A 15,067-nucleotide genomic window follows, 5' to 3' on the forward strand; every position below is an offset into this window, starting at 1 on the left:
AGAGTCTTGACCTGAGGAGTTAGTCCTTCTGTGTTGAGCCATGCGTTTGTGTAGTGGTTGTTTAGTCTCCCCAATATACAGGTCTGTGCATCCTCACTGCATTAGATCTCATACACTAGATTGCTTTTCTTGTGTTTGGGTGTGCGGTCTTTGGGGTGGACCAGTATCTGTCTTAGTGTGTTCTTGGGTTTAAAAAACACAGGGATGTGGTGTTTGTTGAAAATTCTCCTGCGTTTCTCTGATACTTCAGACACGTATGGAATCACAAGGTTGTTGCGTTTGACCTTCTAATCCTCATCCACGGTAGTGTTGGTCCTCTTCCTGGATCTTGTGGCTGTTTTCACAAAGGTCCATTTAGGGTATCGACAGGCTGTAAGTGGTCCCTTCCGGTGGTTCTGTTCCTTCTCTCTAGCTTCTGCACTTGATGTTTTGTGGTCTGCTCTGTGTTGCAGGGTTCTGATGACTCCTAGCTTGTGTTCCAGTGGGTGATGGGAATCAAAAAGTAAGTATTGTTCTGTGTGTGTGGGTTTCCTCTAAAGCCCAATTTGCAGGCTCCTGTCCTCTTCAATGTTATACAGATATACAGCACAGTCCAAGAAGGCCAAACTGTTGTTGTGTGTTCACACGAGAATGTTCTCGTGTGAACTTGATGTTACTGTCCACGAAGTTAATGTGTTCTGTGAAGGCTTGCATTCCTGGCTTTTAATTTTGTGTCATCCACTTTCCTGTACCAGTGGCTCAGTGCTGTTCCTCTGAAGGAGTTGAGGGCTTTTTCCTCCACTTCTTCCATGTAGATGTTTGCCACAATAGGTGACACTGGTGAGCCCATTTTGTCTGTAGAATCCTCCGTTGTATTGGAAATAGGTGGTGTTTAGACAGAGGTCAAGTAATTTACAGATCTGGTCAGGGCTGACGCTAGTTCTGTTACCCAGGGCGTTGTCTTTTAGTAGCCGTTTCCTACGGATTCTACTGCCTCCATGGTGCGGATGCAGGTGAACAAAGAGGTCACATCATAGGACACCATGGTTTCATCTGATTTCATGGTTTCATAATTAAATGGAGAATGAAAGTTGAGACCAGCTGGCAGATCATTTTATGTCATGACTTGACAGAAGTAGAGCTGCAAAATAACAAACTCTCCTGGTTTAAAGTCTTACCTTTCTTCAGCAGAGTGCTGTCCAGCTCTGAAGTTATAAGGTTCAATTTTGGAATGGTCACTCTTCATGGACACACAGCTGGATCCAGGAGAGTCTGGTCTCTGCTGACAAACACTGACAGAAACAGACAGACAGAGCAACACACCTCTCAAACCTTCAGCTACACATTTATGGTTAACATTTCAAATCTGAAGACAATCAAAGTGACCCAGTTCAAAAACAGCAAGGGGATCCAAAGTTACATAATGTACTACCAGGCAGCCAGGAGCGGTAATGGCAGAGACGCCACCTTATTACAAGTCATTGTCCTATCAAAATGATTTTGAATCTGTTATTTGAAGATAATTTACAACATAATGTTGCTTTGAAAACAATATCACATTGGAGTTTATGCTTTTCATTTTAATGTTTAATTACAGCTCTCTGTGTCCAACTATTAGTAACCAAGTCACCCCAAGTCTAAAGAGAGCGTCCACCTTAATGTGGTAGAGGGATTTGCTTACCCTCATTAGCCTGGGAGCAGAGTTGTAAAATGGTAATATAATAAATAAAGTGTTTGCCCCTTCCTGATTCCTTCAGTTTGTCACACTGAAATGTTTCAGATCATCAAACAAATTGAAATATTAGACAAAGGTAACACAAGTAACACAAAATAGTTTTTTTTTAAGGGTTTATTATTAAGAGAGAACAAAAATCCAAACCTACCTGGCCCTATGTTAAAAAGTAATTGACCCCCTTCAATCATGAATTAACTGTGATGATTAATTACATTTTTTGGAAAGCTGAGTTCAGTTTCACTAGCCACACCCAGGTCTACTTATTGCCAAACCTACTGAATCAAGAAATCTCCTAAATATAACCTTTCTGACAAAATGAAGTAGGCTAAAAGATCTCAAAAAGCAACACATTATTCCATAATCTAAAGCAGACAAATGAGAAACAAGGTTGTTGACATTGTCAAACTAGGAAGGGTTACAAAAAACTTGGAACAGCGATGAGCCTTCCTAGGAGTGGCCAGCCTACCAAAATTACTCCAAGAGCCCAGCGACAACTCATCCATATGGTCCCAACAAAACAAACTAACTCACCGTCAACGAATAAAGATATGGATTTGGAGTTTACTTATATTATGGCCGGAGAGGAGTTAAAAATATGTAGGAGGAGTTAATGGACCAGAAGGAGGGATAGAGGTATGAAAGAAAAAGGGTGTGGAAACATGAATGAAGAGATAAAGGGAGGAAGGGAAGAGAAAGCCTCATTTGAGAAATTGTAAATTTTAAGTTTTTTTCTGTATTTATTTATATTTTCCTGTATAATTAGGTTCGTGAAATCAATAAAATCTAATAGTAAAGCATTTGGCAACCTGCATGTTTATTTGCAACACATCTTTAACGTTTTACTGTCAGCATTGGGTGTTTTGCTTTGACTTGAAGTTTTCTTGCCATGTTTTTTGTAATACCAACATTTGAGGCTGTGGGCATGTTCATAATTGTGATGAAATCCAACCTAGGTCTTGTCTGTAGGACATGTTATAGACAAAATTAAAAAAGACATATTTTTAAGAATACACTTTCTGTAGCTCTTCAGCAATGGGCTTAAAAACAACACACACACACACACACACACACACACACACACACTTTCAGAGCTTTCAGTGTGAACGAGGATGGTGGATAGATAGTGGGGACAGATAGAGATCTTCTTACCTCTGAGCTTTGGTCTGGCTGCCATGTTCCCCCCACAGAGTGCTTTTAGAGGGAGGGACTCCCTCCTCCGTCTCCTCACACTGATTCATAGCAGAGGCCACACCTTCACACAAACACAACGACAGGCTGTCAGAGCCACACATTATTTACGTCTATAACAGAATACAGGATTTCTGGTCATGTTATCAATCCTGAGAGGAACATTTTAATAGTTCAAACTGGAGTCATATTGGAGTCATCTGAGCTTGACTTTAAAGTGCTGCCAGCGTCCCCTATAGGACTGAATGTGAATATGAACATCCAGAGAAAAGTTCAGAAAAAACAGAGAAAAAAGGAGAGAATTTGTTAAAAAGCAGCAGCAGCAAACTTAAAAAACATGAAGATGAAGAAAGAACCAGCAGCAGCAGTCTGTAGGTGAAGAAATGTTGATGTGCATCTACAGACGAGGAAGGAAACATCTGCTGCATTTTGAACACCCGTACCACATGCAGAAAGATACAGCTGGTTTTCTTATAAACTCCTGTGTTTTTGGTGGATTTAGCACTTTGAGATTTGTTTCAAATCTAAAGTCCATTACAAATAAAATATTATTATTATTTACATTTTTATAAAACACATTATTGTTTAAATGTAACGTCTCAAACGTTACATTCTCAAACGTCTTTTTGATTTTAAACAGTAAAAGTGAAATATTTTTAATTTTACAGCATATTTCCTCATCTGAAACTCGGTGGGACAGGTTTTAACATGAAGACCTACAAATCTATAACTGCTGGTGCTGCATCTGTCTCACTGCAGGAACATTACTGGCATTTGCACCAGAGGAACCAGGGTATAAATTCAGTTCCTTGCCCCAGAAAAGTCCCTGCTCCTGGGGTGGAAGTTTTAAATGATCCAGGAACTATCAGAGCAAAGTTTTAGCTTATTTTCGACCCATAATCTGGACTTTCCTATAGTCCGACTTTGTAAGAACGTGTAAGATATTTATTCTATGTATGTATTCTAGGTTCTGCTTTGTTTTTCACTGACAAACCAGAACCTGTTTTTTTTTTTGTTTGTTGCTGAAATCACATCACTTTGGATACCAGAACAAAACAACAATGAAAAATGTGGGTCTGATTGTTGACAGGTGAATAAGATACATTTTTCAGACGCTGACACATAGAGCCTTTTAAACACCAATATCATTAAATTATTTAAAGGGCCCCATCCACAGAAGGATGTCCAGAATGTAGCAAATAGCAAATGCGACCAGCTGATTCTCTCCAGAGATACAAAGTTGTGTGTGTTGTTTTGCACAGTCAGAAAAAAACCCAGCTGATCAACTTTCAGATAGTGAATAAAAAGTAGTATAGGCTGTCAGACCAGTTCTGACTCGCCCCCATATCTCACTAGTAAAGTCATCTGAGATTAAAACCAAATTTATTTCCCGGTGCAGATTCACTCAGACTAAACTCAACCTGAAAAGGCTCATTTAGGCAAAAAACATTTAAATAATATTGTAGTCAGTTAATTCATGAATATTTAGATCTACAAACAGTAAATAACAGCGTTTTCATAACAGTGTCATGTTACCTGTCTGGGTTCTCACGTCCTGTCCAGGTTCTCATATCTCACCTTCACTTGCAGACTCTGACAGACGCTGCTGATGTCTGTGATCATCTGACCTACAGCCTTCACATGGTTAGAATTACGGGGGGGGATTAGTGATGTCTGACCCCCCTACTTAAGGCTTGGACCCCTGAAAAGAGGCAAAAACAGCAGTTCAGGTGAGTCTTTCATACCTGTAATTGTAAATAGTACAATATATTTCCCATTCTCGTGCCTTAACTTCAAGAATCTTGAAATACGATTTCAGACACCCCTAAAGTGGACCGTACCATTTCCTTGACTTTAGTTGAATGTCTTGTCTGCCCACATCACCCGCAGCGGCAGCAGTGCATCACATGCGAATGGAGACACTGTAGGTTAATGTCAGAAGTTATCTGTATAGCTTGTTTAATACACTTAACTCTCCTACCTTCAGAGTTTCGTAATTAGCATTTATTTTACTTAACTTATGTTGTTGATGATGTGAGCTGGCTGATAGCCCACACTACTTTTCACCTCTATATTGTTTATTCATTTCATTTGTGCAGCGCCGATTAATAACAAAAGTCATCTCATTGCACTTTTTATATAGCGAAGGTGTAGACCATAATATGTTTAATATTATTTACAGAGACCTAAAAATCCCCAATTCCCCAACAATGATCACAGTCAACATGAGCAAGAGGAAATGAGATATTTGCTAAATAAAACTTAAAATAAACTTAAAATAATAAGAATTAGGAAGATGATAATGCAGACTGTATTAGTTGGGTTTCTGTAAATAACATCACAGAGTCCACCCAAATCCAGAAATGTCAGTTTGCCCTGAGAGCAGAAACAGACAGATTATTTGTGTCCCCTTCAAAAATGGCTCCTGAGTAATATGTAATGTTTATTGCCCCCCCCCCCCCCAACTGTTAGATGAAATTTAGGCCCTGCTATCACATTCATTACTGAGTGTTAGCAGCTTTTAGTATCACCAGTAACCCACTTCTCACCGTTTCAAACATCTTCTGTTACAAACCACAAGAGAAACGTTACAAAACACATATCGGTCACTAAACAACTTGGACTCCTTCGCATTCACAGAAGTTCTCCAACATGATCTCCAACACGTCAACCGGGCGCTGCCACTCCTTGGACTAGTAACGCTGGAGTTTCCACGGCAACACTACGCACTGACCGGGATGGAAAACGTGGTGTGGATACACTGCTCCATCTACCATCAAGATTGAACTGTTTAATGCACAATCCATCACAAACAAATCTTGCCTCATACATGACCATTTTCTGGACAAGTATTTGGATTTGATGTGCTTTACAGACCCCTGGCACCAACCCAATGTTTTAAATGAGACCTGTCCTACTGGCTACTGCTACCTACAGAAAGCCCGCAGGGCGCGGTGGTGGTCTGGCTGTCATGCACTGAAGTGATCTGGACTTGTCTCCTGTTAACCTGCCTGAACTGTCTTCTTTCGAATGCCTTGAAATTAAATGTAAGCCTCCTCATAGGCTCAGTCCACTCCTCCTTTACTGGATGCTCAACACTACCCGCCCCAACTGTCCACTCACAGCTTGCAATCGCCCAGCAAGATAATCAAAAAATGAAACCCACCACTTGTGCCCTCGACCCCTTTCCTACAGCTCTAGTCAAAGCAAACACCCCTGCCCTAAGCCCTCTGATTACCACTGTAATAAACCACTCCCTCCAGTCTGGCAATGTTCCATCTGCCCTTAAAACTGCCATAATCAGACCACTTCTGAAAAAATCCACACTTGAACCAGATGCACTTACAAACTACAGGCCCATTTCCAATCTCCCATTCCTCTCCAAAGTACTGGAAAAAGTTGTTGCCGCCCATCTCCAGGACCATCTCAAACATAACAACCTTTTTGAAAAATTCCAGTCTGGTTTCTGCTCTGCTCACAGCACAGAAACAGCCTTGGTTAGAGTCACAAACAACCTACGAATGGCAGCTGATGCTGGCTCACCTTCCCTCCTCATACTCCTCGATCTGTCTGCTGCTTTTGACACTGTGGATCATGGCATACTTCTCAACCGGCTACACCAAACCATTGGACTCACTGACACTGCTCTGAACTGGTTTACATTGTACCTCCCTTGGACGCGCAAGGTCCCAGCAACACACAGTCACCTGCGGAGTCCCCCAGCGGTCAGTTCTTGGCCCCATCCTCTTAATCATTTACATCCTCCCCCTCGGCCTCGTTCATCAGTCGCCAGGGAGTCTCAATTCACAGTTATGCCGATGACACACAACTGTACATGAAATCTGACCCACACATCACTGCAACTTCACCAACATCATCATCATCTTCAACACTCACCGCCTGTCTGGAGGAGATAAAGGTGTGGATGAAACACAACGTCCTCCAGCTGAACAGCTCCAAAACTGAGGCAATTCTTGTTGGCACCTCACATCAAGTCCAGTCATCCTCCATAACCAGTATACCTATCTCTGGTCAAGACATTCCCCTCTCCGCAACAGTCACCAATCTTGGTGTAAGATTTGACAACAACTCACCTTTGAAGCCCATATCAAAAACCTCCGCAAGATCTCCTTCCATCATCTCAGAAATATTGCAAAACTCCGTTCTACACTCACCTTAGCTGATGCTGAAAAACTGGTCCACGCCTTTGTCTCTCTATTATTATTAATGAGATAAAAATCCCAAACAAAATGATTAGAAATTGGTTTGAAAACATCTCATACTCTATAATATTCTACAGAAACTGAGTTTCACAATTCTATTCGAAATGTACTATTCATTTGTTAAGAACTAAATATTTAAAATTCCCCATATTTCCCAAAGCAAAAGAAATCCCTTTTTAAAATTTTGAATGGAGTGTATCTATCCAGTGAATGGTTACGACAGCGATTTGGAATGGAAACCAATAATTGTGTATTTTGTGACGATAACGAAAGTACTGATTTATTTTTCCCATGTATGTATCCTAAAGTGTTCTGCCTTTATTTACTTGACTGACTTTACCCAAATCTCTTTTCTCTGAAGGACATCATCTATGGTTCTGTCATGGACAACAGCAAAGATGACTTTCTGAATAATAACCTTGTCATTCTTGGGAAATTTTTATATTCACAAATGAAAGTTTTTGAAAGTGAATCCTATGTTTTGTGTATTTCACAATGAGTTTCTTTTGTATACAAAAGCCCTTAATGTCATGAAATTAAAAACGCATTGAACATTTTTAGTATAATAGCAGAATTTGATTTGCATAAATGGCCTAGCCTTTGCTCCTTTAAAAAATGAATTAATAACTTAATAACTTGCGTTTCGGACTGTGAGCTGCACATTATCAGAGCTTCTGAAGTTAATGTGTGTGTGGCTTTGCGGTGAGATTCCTGCCTGATCACTAGTGCTGTCAGTTAGTTTCGTTTTCCCCTGGCATGAGCACCTCCTCGTCTCATCCAGCTCTGTGTCTGTCAGACGGCCCAGAGGACTACCAGCGAAGCTAAATTCTCATTAAATGGTGACATTTGTCTCATATTATTACAACTTTTTTTTTTTAAATGTCAGAGAACACAGAAATGTGGGAGCGATTCTGAATGTACAGAAAGTTTTGAACATGAGCAGAAAACCTTAAAGTCCAGTCAACTGAATTAAAATGAATAAATTTATTGCTGAGATGAAAAGGAGCCACAATGACATTTAAAGAAGTTACTTCCCCAAACACAAAAGAGGAGGGAGACTCGACAGAGATCATATTAAATAAGTTGATCTACAGGAGAAACTCAGTTGATTATCTTATATTATTATATTTCCACCTGACATGGATAATGGAAAGAGGGGCGCTGGCCCAAAAAAGGTTGAGAACCACTGTCTTAGTGTGATATCGTCCTTCACAAATAAAACAGTAACTTCTTTCTATTTTTCTTTTTTTAATTATTTTTAAACATTTACTCACCTTAATAAAACACTTTTTCCACTTTAGTTCCAATAGCTGTAAAGGAGCATTGTTAATGTTTAATAAGTGCATTATAAAGGAGTTATTAGGCTTTATAAGGCATTAATATAAACCTGTTATAGTCTGATTACTGTCATTAAACATCTATTTACAAGTGGTCTATAAACTGCTGACACATTTGCTGCTCATATTTTTCTTACTAGCCAATAATGAGTGAGCTTTGTACTATTATTAAAACTATTTAAGTCTCATTAATGTTATTAAACATCGTATTTAAGTTTATGACATTGGTATTTAAACCATTAACAAGTTTCTAATAAGAGCCTAAAAGTGTCTTATAAGCAATAATTGTGATTTAATTAACACTTCTGTGGACTTGCTTATGTTTTTATTTCTGCCAGTCTATGCACAATTCCATCCCATACACATTCAATATAAAGTCAGAAAATAACTCAAAATTACATAAAACTTAACTTGCGATTGTTTAAAATATTGTGAGGAAGTTCCAAAGGTTAGAATGTTTTCTTTTAAATTATTCATTTTTTACTTTGAATTTTAGAATGTCATGACATCATCAAAGGTCCAGAGCCTTTGATGATGAAATCTGCTTTGCAGGCTTATAAGACCAAAGTGTTGGTTTAGTTGCAGTTTTTCTCAGAAGCTCTCTTCCTGCTAACACGACAGCACTGATAAAAAAAACATCTTCGGTTACCCTCTGGCCTCCCTGGTAAAAATAGTTCCCTCCTATCTTGGTCACCACCTGTTCAATCGCCTGCCCTCATGTAGACGGTACAGGTGCATCAAGAGTTGGACAAACATACTTAAGGACGGTTTCTTGCCCGGGCAATCAGAACTCTTAATTCCACAAACTTTAAGAACACTTAACAGATTCTGCTGAGCCTTTTAATATTAGAAGAGAACAGAATAGATACTTTATTGTCCCAGAGGGGAAATTTATCTTATGCACAGTGCTACTCAGCAAAGCACGTCATATTTCTTTAAAAATTTTGTATCTTATTTGTTACATTCAAGTGCAAGTTCAGTGTTCCTTTTACATGATTTTCTTTCCCAAAGTGCAAGTCTTTCATAGAGCAATTTTATTTATTACCTTTTGCTGGTTTTAACTGTTTCTAGTTTTTCTGTGGTTTGCACTGATAAGGAGTAGCACCCAAATTTTAGTTGTATATTTTGTACATTCAGAAAGGCTTTCTAATTCTAGAGACAAGTCAGTACAATGCCTAAAATAAGCAGACACAAGATCATGCATCAGCCCATAATGGAGCTGCTTCGTCCAATCGTCCAATTACACCTGGTCAAGCTGGCGTCGGATGACTGTACCATGATGCCATTCGAGTACATTACAAAGGCCACAAAAAATATCCTACAGGACATGTGTTTGGAGATTATGAACACTGTATCTGTACATGTTCATAAGGAATTCCAACAAAGTCTGGCACAGAAGAGCGACTTGCATTTGACTCAAAGTCCTTCCAAATCAGGCAGAAGGGCTTCTGTTTCTGATGCGGTAGGGGGGGAAAATCTTAATATCCCAAAATATGGGTGAGATCATTCCACTGATTCTTATGGATGTGATGGGTATTAAAGATGCCATAACAATGATCGTGGTGAGTGAAATAAAGGAGAGGATAGATGCAGAGCTCATAGGTTGTGGGAGCGGCAGTGGCAGTACTGGGGAGAGCAAACTGCTGGGGCTTAAGTCTATCATGCAGGAACAGACATTAGAGTTACTAGTTAGAGATGTCTTCAATGTTCTTCAAATATGTAAACAATTGATCTCTACGCTGACCCCAAATTGTAACAAGACAGAGCAGGATCAGGAGCTGTCTAAGGAGGAGGTATGGTACGACACCTTTACTGACCTGAAAGAGGATGAACCGGAAAAATTGTCATCTGGGGAAAACCTTGTGGTTGCATCCACCAACGCTGTAACGAGCATTGAGGGGAAGATGGCCGATGAGAACCACAATCTGAATAAGCCCAGCCCCTTCAAGGATGCAGTCAAGGCAGCTGAATCTGATGAAAGTGCTTGTCACAACACCGCAACTACCAGCGCTACTAAGATCGTCTCCCAGGAAGATGCAATCACTGATGAGCCCGCTATGAATGAAAACGATGATGATGATGTAGCTGCTTTTCAGACAACTGCACAGCCAGTCCAAGAGTGGGACAAACTTGGACACCTGGTGACACCAACAAAGAGGAGCTGTGTTACCCAGTTCTTCAGAACTGTTTTCAAGCCATTCTCAGCCTGCTTCAGATGTGTACGCCTAGACTAATCATGGTCAACAACTAGTGGTGAAAAAGAACTTTGAGTGTTCGGAAGACTAGGAAGGCACTGTATGAGTACAGAACATTTTAGCAAATTGTGGCAGTGAGTACACCTCACTCCCCGACACCTTAAGAGACACACTGGGGACCAAGGCTAGTGCCCATGGATATGAACCTCCTAGTGAGCGTGTCTACCACGTCCTTGGCCAAATGGCTGAGGTTTACTGAAGTTGTGCTTTTAAAGATGTCTTGAGCCCAGCGCATCTCAGAAGATACTTTTGTTTCAGTGTGAAGTTAGGCAGGTACCAGGGAGTTTATTTAATTGTTGTCAGTGCACTCCGGGTCTTGCTTGCTGTGCTCATCAGTGGGTGGTTTTGATAAGTTAGGTGAGTTAAAGGTGCTCTAGTTATCGGGTACCATTGTGGTAATGGAGAGATGGTGGCGACTGTCATGGCATGCTCCTGTTTTTGTCCCATCATCATTGTTTGTGCCATTTGTTTTGCTTCTGGTGGCGTCTCTGCTTGTTAATAACATTAAATCATTACTGGTTTATGAGCGCCAGGCCCTTTTCAATATCTGGGGTTCTTTTTAGAGGTTTTCACATGTTGAGGGTGGACATGGTACAAATCCTCCACTCTTCCTGGTTATGGTGCCAGAGGAACCTGGGAGTCAACTTTCTTGCCCGGGGTGAGATTGGCGTGCTCTCGGTACACGTTCTGGCAAGCGTGTGAAGTTAAATGCATGGCTGAGAAGCACTTACATGGACCCGATTGTCGGTAGGCGTACTGTCTGCGGCCTTACAAAATGTCATGTGGTGTGACCAACAAATAAGTCACATCATAGGACACTATGGTTTCAGCTGGATCCACTTTCAGTTCTTGAACGTTTTTTACAAAGTCAATGGAGTTTTGGATGTGGTGAAGCTTGTTGCCAACCAAGGGGCCCAGAATGGTAGATATATGTCTGGTAATGTTGTAGGTGACCAAGTTAATGCTGCTGAAAATCCGCCTGCCTTCTTTGTGTATCTTGGGTAGTCCATATATACATTCAAGGAAAGGAGAGGAACAGAGAGAAAAAGAGAGGGATGTAAGGAGAGAGAGAGGGGAGGGAGGCAGCCTACACAATATCCACACACAGAGGTACAGACAGTAAAGGTGATGTTGCTATAGACTAAATGAAAAATGGTACAGATATTTATAGTAGTGTTAATGGTAACAATCGTAATGTTAATGATTATAATAACAATAATAATAATAGGACTAGTAACAATAGTCGTTGAAGCAGAGGGTGTCGAGCAGGAACACGGGGGCAGCAGGTGACCCGCAACCACAGATCCAGACTCCACAGCTCCAGAGCCAGAAACACCTGCAGGAAGTGATAGGAGGAGAGAGGAGAGGGACGAGAAAGCACAAGACTACCAGAAAGGGGAGAATTGTGTTAGTAACATGCAATAATGGGATGAGGTTGCATACAGAGGGAGAGAAAGTAGAGGAGAGAGGAGCTCAGTGCATCATAGGAAATCCCCCGGCAGTCTAGGCCTATAGCAGCATAACTAAGGGAGGCTGGTTCAGGAGTCACCTGAGGAGGAGCACTTTGACAGGAGCTAAAACAGGAGAAATATGATCTCTTTTCCTGGTTCCTGTCAGAACACGTGCTGCAGCATTCTGAATCAGCTGAAGAGTCTTAATGGACTTTTTCGAGCAGCCTGATAATAAGGAATTGCAGTAATCCAGCCTAGAAGTAAGAAATGCATGGACTAGCTTTTCTGCATCATTTTTAGACAGGATGTTCCTGATTTTCGCAATATTATGTAGGTGAAAACAGGCGGTCCTTGAAATTTGCTTAATGTGAGACTTAAACGACATGTCCTGATCAAAGATAACTCCAAGATTCCTCACAGTGGTGCTGGAGGCCAGGGCGATGCCATCAAGGGAAACTATATCTTTAGATAATGCGTCACGGAGGTGCTTAGGCCCCAGAACAATAACTTCAGTTTTATCTGAGTTTAACATTAGAAAATTACAGGTCATCCAGGTTTTAACATCCTGAAGGCACATTTGAAGTTTAGCTAACTGATGAGTTTCATCTGGTTTGATCGATAGATATAACTGAGTATCATCTGCATAACAATGAAAGCTTATGGAATATTTCCTGATAATATTGCCTAAGGGAAGCATATATAAAGTGAAGAGGATTGGTCCGAGGACAGATCCTTGAGGAACTCCATGAATAACTTTGGCGTGCATGGAGGACTCATCGTTAACATGTACAAACTGAAATCGATCTGATAAATAGGACTTAAACCAGCTTAGAGCGGTTCCTTTAATGCCAATGAAATGTTCCAGTTTCTGCAATAGGATCTGATGGTCATTGGTATCAAATGCAGCACTAAGATCTAATAAAACCAGTACAGAGACAAGTCCTTTGTCTGATGCAATAAGGAGGTCATTAGTAATTGTCACCAGTGCTGTCTCTTTGCTATGATGAGCTCTAAATCCTGACTGAAAATCCTCAAATAAACTATTGCTCTGTAGAAAGTCACACAGCTGTTTAGCAACTGCTTTCTCCAGAACCTTAGAGAGAAATGGAAGGTTAGATATAGGTCTACAGTTGGCTAAAACATCCGGATCAAGTTTGGGCTTTTTCAGAAGAGGTTTAATTACAGCTACTTTAAAGTACTGTGGTACATAGCCTGTTGATAAAGATAGATTGATCATATCTAGTATAGAGGTGCTGACTAAGGGTAAAACATCTTTAAGCAACCTAGTCGGGATGGGGTCTAAGAGGCAGGTTGATGGTTTAGATGAAGAAATTATTGAAGTTAGTTGGTAAAGATTGAGTGAAGCAAAACAGTCTAAACATACAATATATCTGGTTCTACAGCTGTTTCTAAGGTTCCTGAGTTTAGAGATAAGTCGGTGCCAGTTGAGGGCAGGTCTTGGTGAATTTTGTCTCTAATAGTTAGAATTTTATCATTAAAGAAGCTCGTGAAGTCGTAACTACTGAGAGCTATGGGAATACTTGGCTCAATAGAGCTGTGACTCTCTGTCAGCCTGGCTACAGTGCTGAAAAGAAACCTGGGGTTGTTCCTATTTTCCTCTATTAATGACGAGTAGTACGCTGCTCTGGCATTACGGAGGGCCTTCCTATAAGTTTTAAGACTATCTTGCCAAATTAAACGAGAATTTTCCAAGCAAGCCTGCAGCACTATCAACAAGATGATCGATTTGGGAGGGACTGAAATTAGCATAGGAGTCCTCTGTGACTTTGTGACTTGATAATGAATTTAGAGCTGATGGAATCGCATCCTTAAATTTAGCTACAGCACTATCAGACAGACATCTTGTATAGAAATTTTTGCCCAATGGCATGTAGTTCAGCAATACAAACTCAAAAGTTATCAAACAGTGGTCGGATAAAGAGGGATTCTGTGGGAACACCACTAAATGTTCAATTTCAATACCATACACCAAAACAAGGTCGAGGGTGTGGTTAAAACAGAGTCGGTTCATGAACACTCTGAGAGAAGCCGATGGAATCTAACAGAGAGATAAACGCAGTACTGAAGCTGTCATTCTCAACGTCCACGTGAATATTAAAATCTACAATAATAACTTTGTCCATTTTAAGGACTAAAGTTGACAAAAACTCTGCAAATTCAGATAAGAATTCAGAATACAGACCAGGCGCTCGGTACACTATAACAAAAAGAATTGGTTGCAGTGATTTCCAACTTGGGTGCGAAAGACCAAGAACAAGGCTTTCAAATGAGTTATAATTTAGTTTAGGTTTAGAGCTGATTAGTAGGCTAGAGTCGAAGATAGCTGCAACTCCACCTCCTCGGCCTGTGCCTCGAGGAATGTGAGTATTAATATGACTGGGAGGGGTGGATTCATTTAGGCTAACATATTCTCCATCACCCAGCCAGGTTTCAGTAAGACAAAATAAATCAATATCATAATCTGATATTAGTTCATTTACTAGTACACCTTTAGAAGAGAGAGATCTGATGTTTAAGACTCCACATTTAATTTACCTATTAGTTTGCACTATTGCTCTTGTGGTTTTAATTTTTATGAGGTTTTTATGCACAGCTCCTCTTCTGTTTACCTTTGATTTAAATAATTTCGATGGTGGGGGGGCAGACACCGTCACTATAGGATTTTCACTAAGTAACTCCTGAAATGGAGGAGCAGAGAAGTGTGTTAGACTGCGACTCTGCCTCCTGGTCTCAACTCTGGGTTGTCATGGATTTGGTCCACTAATAAACTTTTAAACCAGATTTCTAGAAATGAGAGCTGCTCCTTCCCAAGTGGGATGGATGCCGTCTCTCCGGATCAGGTCTTCCCCAGAAAGTCTGCCAATGATCAACAAAGCCC

This window comes from Micropterus salmoides, unplaced genomic scaffold, assembly GCF_014851395.1.
Source record: "Micropterus salmoides isolate LMB-PRFRI ecotype aquatic unplaced genomic scaffold, ASM1485139v1 Ms_hic_scaffold_12, whole genome shotgun sequence".
Classification (NCBI taxonomy): Eukaryota; Metazoa; Chordata; class Actinopteri; order Centrarchiformes; family Centrarchidae; genus Micropterus; species Micropterus salmoides.